A 22,261-nucleotide genomic window follows, 5' to 3' on the forward strand; every position below is an offset into this window, starting at 1 on the left:
AATCGTCATCATCTTCTAGTGAGACCACAGATACAACGACTAGGGCCAATCAGAACCAAAGGGGTAACCAACAAAATCAGGACCCACAAACATCCAATCAGGAGGCACGTTTTTTAGGCCGAGGCCAACGACAAGGCAGAGGACGGTTGCGATATTCCCAACCATGGGAAATGAGGACACGACGCCAGTATTACAGGAGTTAACTTCATCACCAATTTACAATTTGTCTGACAAAATACTCACAGCAGCGGAAATTTCCATTCTCCAAAAAGGACTAAGCTTTGTTCCTTCTAGAGCTACAGACTTCATCAAAATGAAGCTTGAAACCATGGAGTTCTGTCGCAAAATCCGTTTGAAAACGTTTTTTTCTGAGACAACCGAGGTAGTAACGGCAGAAATCACCGGACTAAAGAGGAAATCTACTTTTTGTCCAACAGGACCCAAGGTTCCTAAGGAAATCGCAACGTTTGAGAGAACCATCTTATCGGGAATACAGGCAATGGAAAGCAAAAAAAGCTTTGTGAGGTTTAACTTAGCCAAAAAAGAAAAAGATGCCCTTATCGACCTACAAAATGATAGAACTATTGTAGTGAAGCAGGCGGACAAAGGTGGGGCAGTGGTCCTTTGGGACGTCAATAAATATAAAAACGAAGTACTCCGCCAATTGGAAGACGTGACCTGCTACCGGAAAATCACAAAAGACCCAACTAAAGAACTACAAGACCAACTATTTCATATCATAGAGGAAGGCTTTTCACAAGGTTTCGTGGGACCTAAAGAACGCCTGTTCCTGAAAAATATGAACCCAAGGATACCGGTCTTTTATGCCTTACCCAAACTCCACAAAAATGAATTGGACCCCCCAGGACGACCTATAGTTTCTGGGTGTGAATCACTTATCGAGCCAGTGGCTCAATATATCGACTATTTTCTGAAACCATTCATCAATCAGGTTCCGGCACATTTGAAAGACACCACTGCTTTCCTGAATAGAATCACATCCGTGCATTTCAACAAAAGGACACAATTGATGGTTACAATGGACGTGGTGTCACTCTATACCCAAATCCCACAAGATCAAGCTTTGGAGGCCTTAGAGTGGTTTTTAAATTTAAGAGAGCGACCAGTACAAGTGCCCACGGAATTCCTCCTGTCTCTGGCTAAGTTTGCACTTTCTAAAAATTATTTTTCTTTTGACTCAGAGTTTTTTTACCAAATACGAGGCGTGGCCATGGGTTGTCCTTTCGCACCTGAGTTGGCAGTTTTATTCATGGGTTTATATGAAAATAATTTCATATATAATAACAACCCGTTCGCCTCTAATATTTCCAACTATATGCGGTATATCGACGACATTTTCTTAATTTGGACTGGCACACAGCAATCACTAGACGAGTTTATTTGTTGGCTAAATGGAAGATCTAATGACATCAAATTCAGCATAGTCTCGTCAAACGATTCTATCACTTTTCTGGACGTCAAGGTAGTGGCTTCGGAGGGAGAGCTCGAGACCACACTTTTTAGAAAAGAGACAGATCGGAATAAGGCCCTTCATTTTACGAGCAACCATCCTCGTAGTCTGAGACAAAATCTACCATATGGTCAGTTCTTGCGAATTCGCAGGAACTGCACCAAAAAAGAGGAATATTTCAGGCATGCAAACAAATTAAGAGACCGCCTCCTTGAGAGGGGTTATCCAAAGAAATTAATTAAACATTCTTTGAAGAGAGCGTGGTGGACACCAAGAGAGACATTACTTGAGCAAAGAATTAAGAGAAAGGTTGACAGATCGGTTTGTGTGACAACATTTTGCCCTAACAGCCACCAACTCCGCAAACTCATCCTGGGCAATTGGCATTTAATCAAGGACCTTCATGAGGATTTTTCGAGACCTCCGATGTTTGCGTTCAAAAAGGAGAATAGTGTAGCGAACTACATAGTACGTGCTGCCTTACCGAAACAAGAACAGCGTACATTGAGGAGTATGCTCAACCTACCGCCAGTTATGGGGCACCACAAATGTGGAACATGCATAAACTGTGACCAGACCATAGAGGGCGATGTTTTTTCATTCAACACCACGCATTGGAAGCATAACACATTCAGTAATTGCAAAACGAAGAATGTCGTTTATGCAATAGTTTGTCCGTGTCCTAAGCTGTACATTGGAAAAACAACGCAGGAGGTGCGACAACGCATCATCCAGCACAAATCTAGGATCAGACGTCGAGTTGAGAATGCCCCTCTAGTCCATCATTGGCTCTCTCATTCACACAGTGAGGCTGATTTGAGATGGACAGTTTTGTCCAAAATTGAAAGAGATCCTCGTGGAGGAGATTTGGAAGGCCTATTAAGCCGTCGCGAGGCGTTATTAATCATGAAGTACAACACGGCTATTAATGGCCTAAATGAAGTCGCTGAGATTTTCAGACCAATTGCTTAATGTAAAAAGAACACCTTTTCTCTGCCGCTGTCTCTCTGTTCAGGGCTTGGTCTGTTCTGCTGCGTCGATCATTATTTATACAATTCTAATTAATGGAGAGTTCCGATCATTTTCTGAGCCATGCATTACTCCCCACGTTGGGGAAGCCTTCCCCGTTGTTTAGGTGCGTAGTAAAGGAATTGTTCCACTTTGGTAAAGACACAACTACATAGTAAGAAATTTTAACCACAACACCCGGAAGCCACTTGTCTTTTTCATCTTAAGCACTTCAAATTGGAAACAATGTTCTTCAGGTTTACAAAATCCTAGCCACATTTTTTAAATAACACACCTGTAGGGTCGCAGAACATAAACTACATGTACCAGCAAGCTTTGCGCTTTTGGTAGTCCTAATGAGAGTTATACGCCATTAGTACCCACAAGGCTGTGTGTATCCTCACTCGTGGTTTGACAAGGTTGTGGACGGATGGAAAATGTATTCCCGGTAAGCTTGCAATGATTACTCATGTCTAGGGAACAGGAGCTCTGAGATATTGGGTCGTTTGATTTTCCGTTGTATTACTTACACAGCTCGTCTCGCTTTTTTAGATTCCGGCGCGGGAAAAGCATCTTGAAGTTAACTGGAAAACTTATCTAAGTAAGTTCCAAACTCCATTCAGTGGGCTGCGGTCCAGTTTCTCGATTGCGTTTGTGAACGGTTGTTCGTAGTTCTAAAAGAGATCACGCTAGTTAACGGAATTCATTTCGTCCGTTCTCCCTCCCTTTAGATACACAAGTATTCAATCATTGGCAGCCGGAAAAGAGGACACGTTCTCTTGCTCCAGTAAGTCGAGCGAACATTACCTACCTTTGTCCAAAGTCTCCTGTGGGTCATGTGTTATTTGTTTAGCCTGTGGTAGACAAGTTGAAATTCTAATATAGTTGGTTTTGGTTTTCTCGTGTTTAGGTCCCTCTGCATTGGAAACGAGTCTCATCCATTTCAGGCAGATAGATTTCCACGTTCTAAGGTGGGTTTTGATAAGCCCGGGTGGTGCTTCGTAGTTACTCTGAGTCCAATATCATATTCTAAAACCTTTCTATTGTTCATTTCAGAAATTGGTTGGTCCTGAGGAGAACCCATAATTCTGGGGTTCGAAACGCGTCGACCAGTTCTCATTTCCTTGTGTCGCACCGCTTTCAAAAAATTGTATTTCCATGCGAAGTTTAAAACATTTTGTCATATTCATTTGCGCAATATAATAATGAAATGTTTTTGGACATTTGAATTGAGATGTAATTAATTGTACAAGGGAAGAAAGGTCGCCACAAGGACCCAGTTCTTGACAGTTTTTGTATGTTTGCCGTGTATGCATGAGTATAAAGGCCATGAGTGTTTGATGAATGTTTGCATTTATTTTCTCTTCGTTTCCAGGGGAACATTAGTTATGTGTCATTGTAATATATGCCTTGTAATATTTTGTATATATGACCTTAGCGCAACAAAAGAAATGTCTCTGCGCAAAATTATTCTTGAAATATAAAATAAATTCAAATCATTTCCGTCAAATAATAAGGAAATCCATTAATCCCTCCTTCTCAGTTTCATTTCTTTTTAGGAGCTATTAAAGTATTGTGTTGAGTATTTCTCAGCTTGAACTGTTTGTTCTGTTTTCTTGTATCTTCGGCTCAGTTCAGCTGAGTATTTTGAGCCACAACCCGGTGTTGTTTTCTAGCTTTAGGAGCGGGCAGTTGCCCGCGAGGTTCATTCCAGTGGCCAAATAGCCACCACCCTTTAGGGATCTTCAGGGTCACTGTTGCTTAAATCGTTTTTGCTGCAGTTGTATTTTTAGTATGGTTAAGTTCATGTTAAATGTTTAGTTTGTCTTGTGGCGTCTGAGTCCTAGTCATCCCCTGTTTGTTATCTGTTATCTGTAATGGCAGAGAATGATGCCTTCGCTTATAGCGAAGAACACATTCAGAATTTGATACGAGCACCGCCGGTCTTTGCATCGGCCACCTTGAGTGTTACAGCAAAAACACAGAACGAGTCGGATAAACTCACCAGATTACGTAAAAAACAAATACGCACGGACCTTCACGGACATTTCTTACTACAGCACCTAAAGGAAGGCACCATTCCATCAGGGCTTCAGATACGTAACATTCCAGTAGTTTTCATAGACGACCCAATCTACAAGAAAGGTTACAGTTGCATAGAGACCAAATGCAGCAGGGACCTTATGGTCCTCACGGTGGAGACAGCCCATAGACTTTCATTGATACAACTACAGGAGATTGCGGACCTTGAAAGTGAGATTAAAAACAATCCTAACCTTACGGATGCGAAGGCCTTATTGGAAAAAGTGGAGAAAGAAATACTCGAGTTCAAAGATTATACGGTTATCCAAAAAAGTAACAAATTCGAGCAGGACAAAAAGAATTTTTCGTTGGAATCTACTTATCCCTACCTTAATAAGGATTTCTATTCTACCAACGATTCTAGAAATTATCTCCAAAACTATCAGGGGAGATCCCGGAAGAGATTCATTAACTTTTCAGAATCGTCATCATCTTCTAGTGAGACCACAGATACAACGACTAGGGCCAATCAGAACCAAAGGGGTAACCAACAAAATCAGGACCCACAAACATCCAATCAGGAGGCACGTTTTTTAGGCCGAGGCCAACGACAAGGCAGAGGACGGTTGCGATATTCCCAACCATGGGAAATGAGGACACGACGCCAGTATTACAGGAGTTAACTTCATCACCAATTTACAATTTGTCTGACAAAATACTCACAGCAGCGGAAATTTCCATTCTCCAAAAAGGACTAAGCTTTGTTCCTTCTAGAGCTACAGACTTCATCAAAATGAAGCTTGAAACCATGGAGTTCTGTCGCAAAATCCGTTTGAAAACGTTTTTTTCTGAGACAACCGAGGTAGTAACGGCAGAAATCACCGGACTAAAGAGGAAATCTACTTTTTGTCCAACAGGACCCAAGGTTCCTAAGGAAATCGCAACGTTTGAGAGAACCATCTTATCGGGAATACAGGCAATGGAAAGCAAAAAAAGCTTTGTGAGGTTTAACTTAGCCAAAAAAGAAAAAGATGCCCTTATCGACCTACAAAATGATAGAACTATTGTAGTGAAGCAGGCGGACAAAGGTGGGGCAGTGGTCCTTTGGGACGTCAATAAATATAAAAACGAAGTACTCCGCCAATTGGAAGACGTGACCTGCTACCGGAAAATCACAAAAGACCCAACTAAAGAACTACAAGACCAACTATTTCATATCATAGAGGAAGGCTTTTCACAAGGTTTCGTGGGACCTAAAGAACGCCTGTTCCTGAAAAATATGAACCCAAGGATACCGGTCTTTTATGCCTTACCCAAACTCCACAAAAATGAATTGGACCCCCCAGGACGACCTATAGTTTCTGGGTGTGAATCACTTATCGAGCCAGTGGCTCAATATATCGACTATTTTCTGAAACCATTCATCAATCAGGTTCCGGCACATTTGAAAGACACCACTGCTTTCCTGAATAGAATCACATCCGTGCATTTCAACAAAAGGACACAATTGATGGTTACAATGGACGTGGTGTCACTCTATACCCAAATCCCACAAGATCAAGCTTTGGAGGCCTTAGAGTGGTTTTTAAATTTAAGAGAGCGACCAGTACAAGTGCCCACGGAATTCCTCCTGTCTCTGGCTAAGTTTGCACTTTCTAAAAATTATTTTTCTTTTGACTCAGAGTTTTTTTACCAAATACGAGGCGTGGCCATGGGTTGTCCTTTCGCACCTGAGTTGGCAGTTTTATTCATGGGTTTATATGAAAATAATTTCATATATAATAACAACCCGTTCGCCTCTAATATTTCCAACTATATGCGGTATATCGACGACATTTTCTTAATTTGGACTGGCACACAGCAATCACTAGACGAGTTTATTTGTTGGCTAAATGGAAGATCTAATGACATCAAATTCAGCATAGTCTCGTCAAACGATTCTATCACTTTTCTGGACGTCAAGGTAGTGGCTTCGGAGGGAGAGCTCGAGACCACACTTTTTAGAAAAGAGACAGATCGGAATAAGGCCCTTCATTTTACGAGCAACCATCCTCGTAGTCTGAGACAAAATCTACCCTATGGTCAGTTCTTGCGAATTCGCAGGAACTGCACCAAAAAAGAGGAATATTTCAGGCATGCAAACAAATTAAGAGACCGCCTCCTTGAGAGGGGTTATCCAAAGAAATTAATTAAACATTCTTTGAAGAGAGCGTGGTGGACACCAAGAGAGACATTACTTGAGCAAAGAATTAGGAGAAAGGTTGACAGATCGGTTTGTGTGACAACATTTTGCCCTAACAGCCACCAACTCCGCAAACTCATCCTGGGCAATTGGCATTTAATCAAGGACCTTCATGAGGATTTTTCGAGACCTCCGATGTTTGCGTTCAAAAAGGAGAAAAGTGTAGCGAACTACATAGTACGTGCTGCCTTACCGAAACAAGAACAGCGTACATTGAGGAGTATGCTCAACCTACCGCCAGTTATGGGGCACCACAAATGTGGAACATGCATAAACTGTGACCAGACCATAGAGGGCGATGTTTTTTCATTCAACACCACGCATTGGAAGCATAACACATTCAGTAATTGCAAAACGAAGAATGTCGTTTATGCAATAGTTTGTCCGTGTCCTAAGCTGTACATTGGAAAAACAACGCAGGAGGTGCGACAACGCATCATCCAGCACAAATCTAGGATCAGACGTCGAGTTGAGAATGCCCCTCTAGTCCATCATTGGCTCTCTCATTCACACAGTGAGGCTGATTTGAGATGGACAGTTTTGTCCAAAATTGAAAGAGATCCTCGTGGAGGAGATTTGGAAGGCCTATTAAGCCGTCGCGAGGCGTTATTAATCATGAAGTACAACACGGCTATTAATGGCCTAAATGAAGTCGCTGAGATTTTCAGACCAATTGCTTAATGTAAAAAGAACACCTTTTCTCTGCCGCTGTCTCTCTGTTCAGGGCTTGGTCTGTTCTGCTGCGTCGATCATTATTTATACAATTCTAATTAATGGAGAGTTCCGATCATTTTCTGAGCCATGCATTACTCCCCACGTTGGGGAAGCCTTCCCCGTTGTTTAGGTGCGTAGTAAAGGAATTGTTCCACTTTGGTAAAGACACAACTACATAGTAAGAAATTTTAACCACAACACCCGGAAGCCACTTGTCTTTTTCATCTTAAGCACTTCAAATTGGAAACAATGTTCTTCAGGTTTACAAAATCCTAGCCACATTTTTTAAATAACACACCTGTAGGGTCGCAGAACATAAACTACATGTACCAGCAAGCTTTGCGCTTTTGGTAGTCCTAATGAGAGTTATACGCCATTAGTACCCACAAGGCTGTGTGTATCCTCACTCGTGGTTTGACAAGGTTGTGGACGGATGGAAAATGTATTCCCGGTAAGCTTGCAATGATTACTCATGTCTAGGGAACAGGAGCTCTGAGATATTGGGTCGTTTGATTTTCCGTTGTATTACTTACACAGCTCGTCTCGCTTTTTTAGATTCCGGCGCGGGAAAAGCATCTTGAAGTTAACTGGAAAACTTATCTAAGTAAGTTCCAAACTCCATTCAGTGGGCTGCGGTCCAGTTTCTCGATTGCGTTTGTGAACGGTTGTTCGTAGTTCTAAAAGAGATCACGCTAGTTAACGGAATTCATTTCGTCCGTTCTCCCTCCCTTTAGATACACAAGTATTCAATCATTGGCAGCCGGAAAAGAGGACACGTTCTCTTGCTCCAGTAAGTCGAGCGAACATTACCTACCTTTGTCCAAAGTCTCCTGTGGGTCATGTGTTATTTGTTTAGCCTGTGGTAGACAAGTTGAAATTCTAATATAGTTGGTTTTGGTTTTCTCGTGTTTAGGTCCCTCTGCATTGGAAACGAGTCTCATCCATTTCAGGCAGATAGATTTCCACGTTCTAAGGTGGGTTTTGATAAGCCCGGGTGGTGCTTCGTAGTTACTCTGAGTCCAATATCATATTCTAAAACCTTTCTATTGTTCATTTCAGAAATTGGTTGGTCCTGAGGAGAACCCATAATTCTGGGGTTCGAAACGCGTCGACCAGTTCTCATTTCCTTGTGTCGCACCGCTTTCAAAAAATTGTATTTCCATGCGAAGTTTAAAACATTTTGTCATATTCATTTGCGCAATATAATAATGAAATGTTTTTGGACATTTGAATTGAGATGTAATTAATTGTACAAGGGAAGAAAGGTCGCCACAAGGACCCAGTTCTTGACAGTTTTTGTATGTTTGCCGTGTATGCATGAGTATAAAGGCCATGAGTGTTTGATGAATGTTTGCATTTATTTTCTCTTCGTTTCCAGGGGAACATTAGTTATGTGTCATTGTAATATATGCCTTGTAATATTTTGTATATATGACCTTAGCGCAACAAAAGAAATGTCTCTGCGCAAAATTATTCTTGAAATATAAAATAAATTCAAATCATTTCCGTCAAATAATAAGGAAATCCATTAATCCCTCCTTCTCAGTTTCATTTCTTTTTAGGAGCTATTAAAGTATTGTGTTGAGTATTTCTCAGCTTGAACTGTTTGTTCTGTTTTCGTGTATGTCAGTGAGAGCATGGTCTTTGGGTCTGTATGAGCATATGTGAGTATGAAGGGTATATACGTGTACAGGTGACTGAGAGCCTGTACAATTTAAACTGTTTGTATAACTAATTCTTGATTTCATTTGTCTTCCATTAAAAAGCCTTTAGAAGCAACATTTTCATTCCAAAGCTTTGTGGGTATTGCTTAAAGATCTGCACATCCATTTGTAGTAATTTATCTAGATCATTTGATTTCGAAAAAAAAAAAAATCCTTTGGGGTGCTCCAATGGTGTTGCACTACCCACCCACCAGGGAATATTTTCCCTAGAACTAAAAGAATTACATTTATTGTGTTTAAATATATTTAATGTACGGAATGAAATGATAAAATGTTCAATATTATGACCTGATAGTTCCTAAAATAATGTTAAATACTGCATAAGCAACTTTTAAATTCATTATTATATGGATTAGTTTAGGATGAAATACGAGCTGACGATATGTGGGAATTAAAACTCAATTCAAATAAAGCTATTTCAAATCAACAAGTAATTTGGATCGTACATTATAAGATTATGATATACCGATGAAATAAATGGGATACCGCTCGTAAAAAATGGCGATAAACAGTGGTAGCCAATAGATTGATTATTCGTGAAGCCAGTCCTCTCTTGATTTCCATTATAAATATGGGAATTAATAAGAGTCTTTGCATAATACCATCATTTTTATATCTAATTACATGGAATGGACGTCAAGAGATAAATAAATATTCACCACAATGTTTATATCTTTTAAAAAAATTAACAGACATTTCACAAGTAATTTTTTAACTCATCTTTATAATAATTATCGTAGGACGACACACGTAGTAATGACATGTGGGAGTTGATATTCACTCCCTATGGAGTTATTTTAAATGATCAAGCATACTTGAATATGCTTTTTAAGGTTACACCACACGTAGTTGATAACATCGTGATTCAAATCCACTTTCAGTCTCCATGGTTTTTTGGACTGAAAGAGTCAAAAAGATGGCGTCTGCGTCCGATGAACGCTTAGCTGCCGATTACAAGTAGCGGTGAAATACGGCAGGATACAGGTAAACACATTCTCCTCGTTTCCGTCACTAACTCACAGAGACTCTTATTTGGTATAATGTTTAGTGATTCTGTTTGGCCATACTTAAGGATACTATGACGTGAACACTTATTTCGCGTTTCTTTCTTCCTTTCCTGTTGTTCTGACTAACGTTCACAGAAAGGACTTATCAAGGTCCGAAAAACTAAATGAAGCGGTTTTTCGGGACTGTGAGCCAGCGCTTGGAAAGGACCCATAACTTTAAAATAGATGACATTATTGTCAGTTGGGATGGCTTCTCATCTGCTGACAATATAATAATTCTTTAACTTAAGGACTCTATATGGACGTTTGCAAGCTCATGACACATGTCAATATACATTAGTTTAAATGCGGTATGGTAGCAATCACCTCCTCATTGCGTTGTTCACTCTTTATTGTTTTCAGGCATAACCAACAAGGAGATTATCTTTTCGTAAACAGGGATACGTTTATTAGGATATAATCGCATCAAATTTGAGGTGAGGCCGTTTATGAGATGGTCGGTTTGGTCACAAATAAAGATGGTTTGGCTTAGATTGGTTTCTATCTATGCGGTTTTAAATCGGATCTTTTTGGTGGTGTAGTTTTGTACACTAACACAAGTCAACCTCCTCTATTTTTATTCTTACTTATAACAATAGACACGGTTCTGAGATTGGGTCCTATCCTCATGTGTGTTCTCATTCTCTTTAATTTACACGAGTTCATTCATCTGTTGAAATTGCTTCACAGTACGAATTTTCATTGAATAGATTGTTAATACCACGAGGTTCTTGGTTGTTTTTTCCTTGGAATGTTAATCTGTGCTTGTTCAAATAGAAATGCTTTTGACATTGCATAGAATCATTTCTCTTAGTGGAGTTAAAAATACATATTAAAAGGGCATTTACATGATTGATGTTAAACTGTGACTGTAGAATGCCACAACACATAAAAATGGTATATAAATGTCTTTCTGCAGCCTTGAAAAAGCCCGGGGAGGGCGAAACGTGCGTCGGCTGCTGTTGCTCTCCATGTTTTAAGAAGTGAAAACAAAAGCTTACAGAAGGACCTGATTCAAGACTTTTCTCTAATTTTTAATCAAAAGGACATTTGATCAATGCAAAGTGGAACATCTTTGGTGGCAAAAAGTCTATTTGTGGATAATAGATATAATGGTCTGGTGTGCTCTGGTGTCTTTTGGTTAGAAGCAACATTTTGTTCACAGCTACAATTCTGAGTAGACATGGATTTTTGGAAGAGTCCAATACCTCAGTGTTTCAGTTATTCAACTCTGTGACTCAGCCCTAGCCTGACCCACAAATCTGAATGAGCGCTGCTCATAGTTAAGCCCTGCTTTCTGTAGGCTGATGATCATGATGTCAAATGAACACATCCTCGCCGTATCTTTGAAATGAAAATATGACCTTGTGCTTATCTGAAATATAACTCAAGGCTGTGAGCTACTCTGAAAGCATCTAGGAGCTACTGGGAGCTCCCACATGACTGATTGGAAACACCTAATCTATGATGACTGAAATGGGGGATAATACACACAGCAAACAAAAATTGCATTTGTTATGGAAACAATTATCTCTATGTACAGTAGTTATTAGAAATGGGGGTCTCTAGTTTGCAGCGTTATGAAACCTGTACAAGTAGGGACCCTTCCTTATAGTCAAGGTAAGGGAGTTACACACCCAAGATAGCTCCTGCTCACTCCCTTGGTAGCTTGGCATGAGCAGTCAGGCTTATTTCAGTGGCAATGTCTAAAGTATTTGTGCATAACACACACAATAGCACGGTGAAAATACCACAAATGGACACCACACCACTTTAGAAACATAAACAATCTTTATCTAAGCCAAACAAGACCACAACAACAAAAATCCATAATACATAACTCAAAATATCACTTTTAAAAGGTTTAAGCAATTCTGTCAATAGAACTCCATGTATACGTTGATTGTAGCACAAAGTACCTTTGATGCATCGAAATCCAAGATGAGAAACAGCAGCAAACAAGGAAAGCATCAGGAAACACAGAGATGGGTCGGTTCTTAAGTACAAGGCAAATGGAGGCGTGGAGAGATGTTGTGTTGATTCCTACTGTGAGGAGAAATGATGCAACAATCTCCAGGGCCTTTTCGGTGGGGTGATACATTGGAAACTTGGCACACAGGTGCTATGTGTGAGAAAATCCAGGCGCTGCAGGTCGATGCGGAGGCAAAGTAGGCACTGCGTCAATTTCCAGTCCTGCAGACAGGCGATGCATCGATTCTTTCAGCCACACATCAGAGCCTGCGTCGAAGTCGGAGCGTGGGTCTTGAATGTTGGAGAGATGGTGCTCCAGACTTGTGCTGTGGTGGTTCTTTGAGCCTCAAAGAGGCTCAACATTGATTTTTCAGTATGGCAAGCTTGCGGCGAGAAAAACGGCACTGGAAGGGCAATGCGTGGATGTCCAGGTCTTGCAGCAGCAGAATCCCTTCTGAGGGCCCAGAACTGGAATGGGCACCACTTTGCAGGTCAGAACTCCCAGCAGTGGAGTTCAGAGATGCTGCAGATGAAGTCTTTTACGTTTCTGAGACTTCCAACGGGACAATAACACAGAAGCCCTTGGGGAACCTTGGTAAAGCAGGATACAAGAAAGCAAAGCAACTGCATGCCAGCCCAGCAAAGCAACACGCGGCAAAGGGGCAGTACTCCTCCTGACAGCTCTTTGTCTGTTCTTCTTGGCAGGGTCCTCAGTCCAGAAGTGTTTCAAAGATGTGGGGTTATAGATCCAATACCCCTTTTGGCCTTTGAAGTGGGCATACTTCAAACAAAAGTCTTTGTTGTCCACAAGATCCTGCCTTGCCCTACCTGGGCTCCAAACACACTTCAGGGGACGGAGACAGCATTCCGAGAGGCTGGACTATTCAGGTATCAGTGACAACTCCTCCCACCACTTTAGCTCAGGAAGACACACCAACCTGGTGTTGGGCCATAGGGAAATGCAGGGCACACATAAAGTCCCTTTGTGTGACAGTCTGGAGTGATTGCATAAGCAACCCAGTTGTCAGTCTATACCCGAAGTTGATTCCACAGGCAGGCAGAGACACAGAATGTTAAAGCAAGAAAAAGCCCACTTTCTAAAAGTGGTAGAAAGAGTCAATGGGGTAACCCTGTGTCCTTCAGAACCTGGGTAAACATATGATAAACTACAAATGGTTCTGTTGGGTGTGATACAAACAACCCTCGCAGGTAAATACCTGCACAAGACAATAGAAAGAGTCAATAGGGTAACCCTGTGTCGACAAACTACAAATGGTTCTATCAGGTAAAAGTGGCATTTTCAAACACACAATTTAAGAAACAACTTCACTAAAAGATGTAATTTTAAATTCAGAGTCCAGGGAACCCAAACTCCAAATCCCTATAGCTTTCCAATTGAAAGTTACACTTGTGAGATGTTACAAAGCAGCTCCAATGATAATCTATAGGAGAGACAATCTTTGCAATAGTGAGAAACAAAATAAGCAGTCTTTCACTATAAGGACATGTGAAACACTTCAGTACATGTCCTACCTTTTAAATGCATTGTACTCTGCCCATGAGGCTACCTTGGGCCTACCTTACATGTAAGAAAAGGGAAGGTTTGGGTCTGGCAAGTGAGTAGACTTACCAGGTTGACATTGCAGTTTAAATCTGCACTCACAGACCCTTCAGTGACAGGTCAGAGACAAGTTTACAGGCCTACCCAGGTGGCTGGCACAACCAGTGCTGCAGGCCCACTAGCAGAATTTGATTTACAGGCCATGGGCACACATAGTGCACTTTAGTAGGGATATACCCATAAATCAAATATGCCAATCATGGATAACAAGTCATAATCACCATCTACACAGGGAGCACTTGCACTTTAACGCTGATCAGCAGTGATAAATTGCTCAGAGTACCAGTAAAAACAAAGTCCAGCATGTAGTCAGAAATACAGGGGATGGAGGCAAAAAGACAGGGGAAACCACACCAGGGGGCCTATTACGATGGCGGGCAGACTTGAGCCTGCAAGGTGGTGGTCCTGCAACCCTAATCACAATGCGACAGCCACCGTGGTGGTCGCATCCAGCAATTTCAGATTGTGGACGGTGCTGCTGGCTGCAGCTGTGAAATGGACACAAAGTGCCTTTCTCTGCACTATGTGGTAGGCACCACGCGGTGCCTTCCACTTTGTGCATGGAAATGGACCATGGGTACCCCCCGTGAACACACAACCCTCCCCCACACAGAGGGGGCCCGTAACAGGCCCAGAATTCAGCCTCCTTCAGCCTTTCCATGGCGGTTCCACCGTCATGAAAAGGCTGGCCGACGCCAGCATTGTAATCTGGCGGGCAGTGCCTGTTAGGCACGCCAACATTTTACTCATGCTGATTGCTCCACCAGGCAATCGTGACGATTGCCTGTGGTGGAAGCGTGGAGAGCGGACTTTGCGACTGCCGCGGTCGCCCAGCGATTCCCGCCGCCATCCTAATGTGGCTGGGGAAATGGGACTCAGATGGCAGAGGGACCGCCACTGCACGGCTGGCGGTAGAGGTCCCTGTGCCATCGTAAATAGGCCCCCAAGATCTCACAGTAGTAAATAAGATAAAATGTATTTTGGATTCTTACATGATGTGAAATTTCGAGATTTTACATGAAAATCATACATATACATAGATATATCTAAAATACACAGCAAATAACATTAAGGGCTCCAAACACACAACACATACTAATGCTGTAGTGTTCTCTACTCACAATGTGCTAAAAACTCTCACCGTTTTTGTTTTATGCAATGTAAACCATAAATGACACTTTACTGCAACACTTCATTCAGGATCTCATTCTAGCCTGTGTATTAAAAAAAAAACAGTTAGACAAATTTAAAAATACATTTTAAACCCTAAAATCACACTTACATCATTTTACCTCTACCTGTACCTTTACCCCATTTTTAAATAACCTATAAAAATAATGTTTTATAAAAACTTATCTGCATGGTAAAGTACCTCTTGGTAAAGGATTTGTGATAAGGGTTAAAATATTTTACCTGCATGGTACTTACCTGCTTGATTTTGACTGCATTGTAAAAGTCCTGCGTGGAAAGGATTGTGAAGTACTGGCTGTTTCCCCTTGAAAAGGTGGATATATACTTGGAGCGCCACAGGTGGAAGCATCTACATGGCAAATCAGAGAGGTTTATACTGACATGATGGAACTAGAAAACTACAACATACAAATTACATTGTAGCAGTGAAAAGAAATCAAATAAAGGCAAAAGATAATGCTGCCCACATAAAAGTTCCCATACACGCAAAACCAAGAGCTCTGTTAAATTATGTTATGTTATGTTAATTTCTATAGCACACTAATCACCCAAGAGGATATCCAAGTGTGTGGGCAGATATTCACGTGTGCGGTCCCCAAGATTCTTATACGAAGAGACAGGGCTTCTACTTCTTGCAGAATTCAAGAAGTGAGGACGAGGCTCCCATGTGCTGAAGGAGGTTGTTCCATGTCTTGGATGTGATGTAGGAGAATGAGTGACCTCCAGTTTTCCTTTTGCGGATGCGGATAATGTGTGCAAGTGAGAGTGGGGCAGAACGTAGGCGTCTGGTGGGTTGGTGAAAGTGTATGCTACTGTTCAGGTATTCTGGTCCTGCATTGTGTAGGGCTTTGTATGTGTGTGGGAGAAGTTTCAATTGTCTGCACTTGTGAATGGGGAGCAAGTGAAGCTTCTTGAAGTGCGGTATGATGTGGGTGCGGCATGGGAGGTTGAGGATGAGTCTTGCACCAGAGTTCTAGATGATCTGGAGTCTGCGTAGGAGTTGGTTGTAGATTCCAGTCTAGAAAGTGTTCCTGTAGTCAAGTCTACTAAATACTAAAGATCAGTGCTTGCATGACAGTCCTTCTGGTGTTCTGAGGCAACCATTTGATGATCTTTCATAGCATGCATAGGATGTGGAAGCAGTAGATGCACACTGCATTAATTGAGCTGTCGTGATGAGCTTGTTGTCTAGGATGATCCCTTGATTTCTTGTGATGTCTGTGGGTGTAGGTCCTAGCTCCGATGGCCACCAGGTGGAGTCTCTTAGGCAAGTCTTGTTGCCAAAGACCAGTACTTCTGTCTTTTTGAAGTTGAGCTGCAGGGAGTTGGCTCACATTCAGTCTGCTACCATGATCATGCAGTTGGTGAAGTTGATCCTGGTGGTGGTTGTCTTGCCCATCGGGGAGAGGATGATTTGGGTGTCACCGGCATAGGAGATGACGATGATGTCTTGTGATCGGATGATGTTGGTCAACTGTGTCAGGTATATGTTGAAAAGGGTGGGACTTAAGGACGACCCTGTGCGACTACGCATATCAATCTATTGGTCTCTGATGGGGAAGATGACAGTCTGCCCCTTTGGGTTCTTTCAGTGAGGAAGGAGCAGATCCATTTGAGAGCAGATTCCTGTATACCAATCTTGTGGAGTCTTCTGATGTGGGTATTATGGGAGACAGTGTTGAAGACCAGAGATGTCAAGCAGGATGAGGGCCACTGTTTCTCCTCGGTCCAGGATGATTCGAATATTGTCTGTGGCCACGATAAGTGCTGTTTTGGTACTGTGTTTCTGAATCCTGATTAAGTGTTGTCTAGAAGATGGTGAAGTTTGAGATGGTTTGAGAGCTCCTTGTTCATTCAGGTTAGCTGTGTGTGATGGAGGTGTTGAGGAAGTGGGCCAGGGTGGTTCTTATTGGTGATGTTCCCTGGTTGTAGATATAGTGTGGGCATGGGTCTGTTGGTGCCCCTGAATGTATGGTCTGCATTATTATCACTGTGTCGTTTCTGTTGAGAGCTGTCTATTGGGTCAGGTGGCCATCTTGGTTGGTGGTGGGTAAGTTAGCAATGAGTTCTCTGGGTTGGGTTGGTGTGCAACGTTGCTGTAGATGTGTGCAATGTTGCTGTAGAAGAAGTTAAATAGGTTGTCAAAGAGTTGTTAGGCGGCAGCTATGTTGTTGCCATTGGAAAGGGCGAAGTGAAATCCTTAACGATGAAGAAGATCTCCTTGCAGCTGTTAGGGATACATTTGATGCAGTTCACTAGTACTTTTTTGCTTGATTTCTCTTTATTTCTGGTGATAGCGTATAGTTCTGTCCGTGGAGTCGTGGCTGGCACTCCATTTCCTTTATAACTGTTTACAGTGTTGTTTGGTGTCTTGGTGGTCTTCTGTCGACCAGCTGTCTTGTTTGTTTGATTTACTATGCTTGTTGAGTTTGATGAGTGCGAGGGAGTCTGTGCAGTTCTTGATTCAGTTGTTGAGGTGCTAAGTTCATCTGTGTGGGGGGCCCTGAGCCAGTCTGCTGCTGTGATTTTGCCCACCTGCAGCTTCGAATGCTTAACTTGGGTGGGGTGTTGACTTGAAATTTGTTGATTTGGAAGTGGATGGTGGAGTGGTCCGTCCATGTGAGTGGTGCAGTGGCGTTGTGCTTGGTACTTGCTCCTGGTGAAGATGGGATTACATGTGTGTCTTTTGGTGTGTGTTGGTTCTGGAACGAGCTGGGTGAGTCCAATGTTGCTCAAGCTTTTGAGAAGTGCTGTGGAGCAGGGGTGGTTTTGGTTATCCAGGTGAAAGTTGCGGTCACCAAGTAGAATGTAAGCTCTGGAGTCGATGTTAAGCAGAGCGATGAAGCTAGTGAAGAGTTTGGTAAAGGTGGCTCATGGTATGGGTGATCGATAGGGCAGGGTTCCCCTCAGGGTGAGGTTTTCAGAGATTTGTAGCTTGAAGTGTAGGTGTTCCATGAATGGGGTGGTGTTTCCTGTGAATGTTGTGAATTTGATGGATTCCTTGCAGATGGTAGAAAGTCCTCCTCCTGGCCTGTGAAGGGAGTCCTGTTGAGCTAACTTGTAGGCCTCTAGGATAGATGTGGGGATGTCGGGAGCTGATGAGTGGTTGTTCCAGATCTCTGTGATGAAGAGGATGTTGGGTGCATCGCTACTCAGCAGGCTCCATATTTTGTTTGTATGTTTGCTGAGTGATCAGGTGTAGCGAAGCATGCATGCGAGTAGGTGTTGATGTGTGGGTTTGCTGGGGCGTGTGTTGCAGGGTGCTAGGAAGGCATTGTTGGTGTTTGTGTATTAGGAAGGTGTGCTAAGGGGGTTGAAAGTGTTTGCACGGGGGTGTGGTTGGGTGGCTGCTGCAAAAGTGGAAGTGGGTGCAGGTGAAAGCTCCTACCGTGGTGTGAGGCGCTATGCAACAGCAGTTGTTGGAATGGTGTCCGGGATCTAGGGTCCTAAGGAGTGCTGAAGAGTATCGCTGGGAGGTGATTGGACCAGGGTTCTTGGCTGGGTATGGTCCGGGCACAGATGGGCTCACCATTGGCATGTCCTCTGCATGCATTTTTGCGTGTCTATGTTGCAGCTGCCATTAAGTAGGTCCTGGGATGGAGAGGAGTGTAGGGTACCGCAATGTAATTTCCTGTGCTGATGGGTGATTGGAAATTAATTTCTCTTGCTTGGCTTCTTCTTTTAAATACAGTTTTTGTGGGAAAACCAGTAAGGTCACTTCCTGTCCAGATGGATGACGGGAAATTCTGCTATGTAATTTCCTGTGTGGTCTATGATGGGTGATACAGTGATGTCTCTTTCTGTGCTGCTGGATGATGGGAACCAGTAAAGTGACTTCCTGTCCAGAGGATAATGGGAAATTGTGTGAAGTAACTTCCTGTGTAGGTGGTTGATGGGAGATCCAGTGATGTCCCTTCCTGTGTTGATGGATGATGGCAAATGAAGTACTCTTGCTTGGCTTCTTCATTTAAAAACGGTTTTGGTGAGAAATCAAGTTTAGTCACTTCTTGTCCAAATGGATGATGGAAGATTCTGTGATGTCACTTCCTATGTAGGTGGATGATGGGAAATTCAGTGATATCTTTGTAAGTTTTTAACATAATTGCATTGTACTTCCCGTACAGCCATTTAAAAAATTGATTTTCTGTACACCCGGAATAATATCATTTGTCTCGAGCATTGTACTGTTTGTGTAATCGCTCTACACCTCATTCAGCAGTGCTGTTGTGCTTTCTCAGGTGCAGAAAAGGACGATCATGTTTGGTCTTTGCACGTCAATCAAAACTGAGGAAGTTTGTGGGCGGAGCATTCTCATTACTATATGAATGTCACTAATATCACTCGTGGTAATATCATGAGCCTATGTGATACATTTAAAGTGCAAAGTGCATATGAATCATTTACCAAATTAGGGCATTTCCATGCAATTGATATAAAAAAAACTGCTTCTTTAAGTCTATCCTCCTACTTTGCCACGGGAAGGGGAGAATGCAAGCCTGCTATCTAATTCGAGCCACTAATATGGCCTCTGCCTTATACGAGCTGAAATAAATTGACAATGCAATATTTATAAGCCGGCAAATGAATATTGTGCAAGATCAATGAGTGGCCAGCGGTGCTCCTGATGACAGATCTCTCGAAATTTACACTTCTGAATATGCAAATATGAGCTTCGAATATCTGTGGAGCCAAAGTTTCAAGACATACCACTGTAATCATAAATTCAGAAATGCATTTCTAAAAACCAATTTATGTATCAGGCATCCAAATCTCTGCATTGTTCAGCTAATAGTGCAACCGCCCAGCCCAACCAGCGCAACCTCCCCCAACGCCCTCATTCGAAATAGAAACACCGCGAACACTTTACGTGTAACAGTTTAGCAGAGCGCGCATCCAGAACGACGTCCCGAAAGAGCGGTTGATCGATATATAACTGCCCTCGTCATTTTGAAAGGATTTTGCAGACATTTTCTGATGATATCTCTGTTTCAGGTCAGGCTATACCCAGGAGTAATTGTTTCATAAGCAAGTGTAGTGACTCATACCTCTGGTATTTGTCTGCACAAACACACAATTCGGCAACAGTTTAAACTGAGCACAGCTGTGATGTATCGGTTCCATTAACTCATGAGCTCCAAACACCGCCATAATAGAGACAGATTCATTATTCTTTGACATGCCAATTAGAAATATCTATACACTCAACAGCCTACTTAATAAGCCTTAGTAATTTCTTATCATTTATCACTAATTACCATAATCCATTAACACAACGTAATGGTTATTCATTAATAATCGACATAGAAGAAATCCAGAAGCTCACCTGAGTTGCAAGTTCGATTCTGGAAACATATTACATCGAAGCTATATCGTTTGCGGCACAAAGGTTACCCACATATTTTATTCTTTGCGCACATAAACAAAGTGCTTTCACAAAAAAACATAAAAAGTGTGTTCACGAAATTGTGCATCGGTTTACAAGGAGATAGATGCATGACATGAACTGGCATGGACATTTTAGAAGAAGCAGAATAGCTGAAATGAAATGTGAAGGTATTGAAATATAATGTGAATATTTTAACAGAAAATAATGTTTCACATGATAAAGGTATTAGGCGTTTTTAATCTCCACCTAGAGCAGCCATAACATTTTTAGTAAGGCAAAACCCTCCACTTGAATGCCTTCAGTATTTCTTTGCAACATATCGCAATGTAGCAAAGCACACTTTAAAAAAAGGATTTTTTGAAGAAGTTTGGGGGAGACAAGCTTTGTACTAAATCAGGCCAGGATTTGCATCGAAGTCACGCAACGCAGCGTTTGCGGCATTGCATTGCGTAAAAAAGAGAGAGTAGAACTGCACCATATCTATTAAGATGAGGGGCTGATCAGTGCTCTCTGCGCTGGTGCACTTTTGGCTGACATGCACCAAAGCAGACATCCTTTGGCAGTAGTGCAAGGGTGTTTTCACGGTGGGAAGAATACAAAACCTATGACTTAAGGCATTTCTTCGTTTGTAAGTGTGCCCTACAACTCAGCACACATGAAAACTGAGGAAATAATGAAAATGCAAATCCTTGTTCACTGTTCTGTGTAAATAGGGATTTGTATTAAACCCATGGTTTTCTTCTGGGAACGATCATGCACCGCCCATGGAACACCTTCTTGATGCAAAGATACGCAAGGCAGTCCATTGCACAGGTTTGTGTTACTTTGGGTTACAATCCAAGGCAAATAGTGATTTGCATTGCAATGCATATCCCACCACAGCACTTCAAACCTGGTTTGCATTAGAAAAGTAATGAAAGCCCAATAAAATCTGGGCCTGCTCACAATTTTTATTAACTGTCATTGATAGTGAGTTATTCATACATTCTTCTGATTTAGGCAGTCATTTGTGGCTCAATTTTGCCCCCAGACTAATTGCTGGACTTGGCCCTTTTTGCAGGGTCATCCCTGAACTTTTTGCTTTCCTCCTGTGTTGTTTCTGACCTGTTTTTGTTGGTTTTAGGACTCTGGGCACTTTACTACTGCTGATCAGTGTTAAAGTGCATATGCTCCCTGTGTAAAGTGTTATGGTAATTGATTGTCCATAATTGGTATGTTTGCCTTACTAGTCCCTAGTAAAGTGCACTATGTGTGCCAGGACTGGTAATTTAAATGCTACTAGTGGGCCAGCAGCACTAATTGTGCCATCCACACAAGTAGCCCTAAAGAGAGAACTCAGGCCTGCCACAGCAGTGCCTGCACGGAGTTTGCTAACTGCCTTGTTCTCCTGAAAAGTGCACCCACTTGCCAGGCCTTACCCTTCTCTTTTTATGCACATCAGACACCCCTATGGTAGGCCCAAGGTGCCCCCTGGGCAGGGTGCAGTGTATGTAAAAGATAGGACATGTACGAAGGTGTGTACCATGTCCTGACAGTGAAAAACTGCCAAATTCATTTTTAACTATTGTAAGGCCATCTTGCCCATAGGACAGAATGGGGAGGCTGTGTAATGTTTCCAGCCTATCTTCCCATAGGTTTAAGATGGAGAGGTGAAGTTTAGTGTGCCTGAACTCACAATTTAATAACACATCTTTTTGTGAAGGTGGTTTTTGAATTGTGTGCTTAGAAACCATGCTTTTAGAAGTGGCTGTTTTTTTTGTTCTAACAATTCTGTGTGTCTCTGCCTGGTTGTGGATTGACTGGATTTGAATGTGATAGGATCTGGGAAATGTCTTGACCCAGGGGAGGAGTAGGTGAGATAGCCA

This window comes from Triturus cristatus, chromosome 8 (genome assembly GCF_964204655.1).
Source record: "Triturus cristatus chromosome 8, aTriCri1.1, whole genome shotgun sequence".
Lineage (NCBI taxonomy): Eukaryota > Metazoa > Chordata > Amphibia > Caudata > Salamandridae > Triturus > Triturus cristatus.